Source organism: Canis lupus, chromosome 2 (assembly GCF_048164855.1).
Source record: "Canis lupus baileyi chromosome 2, mCanLup2.hap1, whole genome shotgun sequence".
Classification (NCBI taxonomy): Eukaryota; Metazoa; Chordata; class Mammalia; order Carnivora; family Canidae; genus Canis; species Canis lupus.
The window spans coordinates 36,068,559-36,070,120 of NC_132839.1; the positions used below are offsets into that span (position 1 = coordinate 36,068,559).

The 1,562-nt window shown below is 42.1% G+C and overlaps 1 pseudogene; it reads right to left on the minus strand.

Annotated features, from left to right (window-relative positions):
• Positions 1–369: 369 nt before the first annotated feature.
• LOC140609295 (large ribosomal subunit protein eL8 pseudogene) lies at positions 370–1,344 on the minus strand (annotated as a pseudogene).
• Between the last annotated feature and the right edge of the window lie 218 nt (positions 1,345–1,562).

The window sequence follows — 1,562 nt, forward strand, 5'->3', positions numbered from 1 at the left end:
AAATAGTTTTATATGTTTTGATAAACTTATTCTAGGATTTCTACAAATAAATATTGGGAACCAAAGTAAAAATATTCCAGAAAATAACCACAAGGATCACTGATACAAGGTATAGTAACAGGAATAAATCTGAACCACTAATAAAGTAATGACACAAGAGAATTGTGTTGTATTGGCAACAGGGGGAGGGGCTCTGTATGCTTTTGTTTTTCATATTAAGCAAACCTACAAATCATCAATTCCCCAATACAATAAAAAACTCTAAGCTGTTGATTATATAAAGAATATGTATTTGTTTTTTTAAAAGATTTTTTTTATTACTTTTATGTACAGAAAATTCAACAGCATCCCTTCAGCTCAGTTTGGTGACTAGTTTTTAACCTTCACCTTTTCCAGCATGGTGATGTGAGCCACCAACTTCTGACTCAGGATGTTGCCTCCCCAGTGGCAGTGGATCTCATCATTTCTATCATTGCAATTGGTCCTGATGGCTTCCACCAGCTTAGCCAGAGGTCATTTGTCTTCTGCAAGTTAACCTGTGTGAAGGCAACAGTAGTGCAGGTCTTCCTGTGGACCAGATGCCCCAGGCTGACCCTTCCCTGGATAATGCAGTAGGGAACTCCTGTCTTATGACACAGGGCAGGCAGAAAGACAACCAACTCAAAGGGATTCACATCATGTGCAATCACTACCAACTAAGCCTTCTTTTTTTTTTTTTTAGGATTTTATTTATTTATTCATGAGACAGAGAGAGAGAGAGAGAGAGAGAGAGAGAGAGGCAGAGACACAGAAGGAGAAGCAGGCTCCATGCAGGGAGCCCGATGTAGGACTCGATCCAGAGTCTCCATGATCATGCCCTGGGCCAAAGACGGCACTAAACCACTGAGCCACCCGGGCTGCCCGCCTTCTAGTTTTCCACCAAAGTGGTGAAAGTTCAAAGGACAGGAGGCCTCTTAGTGGGGACATCCCCTTTGCCCAAAGCTTTCTTTTTGGCCTGGGACAACAATCTCTGATGCTTCTCTTGCCTTGTCTCTAGTCTGTACTTGTGGGCCAGCTTAAGCAGTTGAGTAGCAGTTTGGCCATGCAAGTCCTGAGAGAACTGATTAATCACAGGAAGCACTTTCAGAGCTTACAGAGAATAGCCCTTTGCCAGTGCAGCTGAATGTGGCAGGGCCATTTGACAAAGCATATCATGTCCCTTTGGGGCTGAATGTCCTTTCCAATGCCAAAATTCTTGGGCCTTTTCTCAAACAGGGGATTGACCACCTTCTTGGCCTGCTGCTTCTTCACAACAGCAGGGACTGGAACCACCTTCTTCCTCTTCAACTTCTTTCCTTTGGGCATCTTCTGTTGCTGGAAGAGAGAGCTATAAATTTGCTTTTATCATGTATGGCTACATTATTAGGAAAATGAGCTGGCTATGAGATGGCAAAACATTTTCTGGATGTGAGCTTGCAGAAAAATTGAGAACGTTCAGATTGATGAATAGAGATTACACAATCCAAAGAACAGAATGAAAAAGAACGAAGAAACTCAACAAATCCTCAAATGTGAAATGTTAT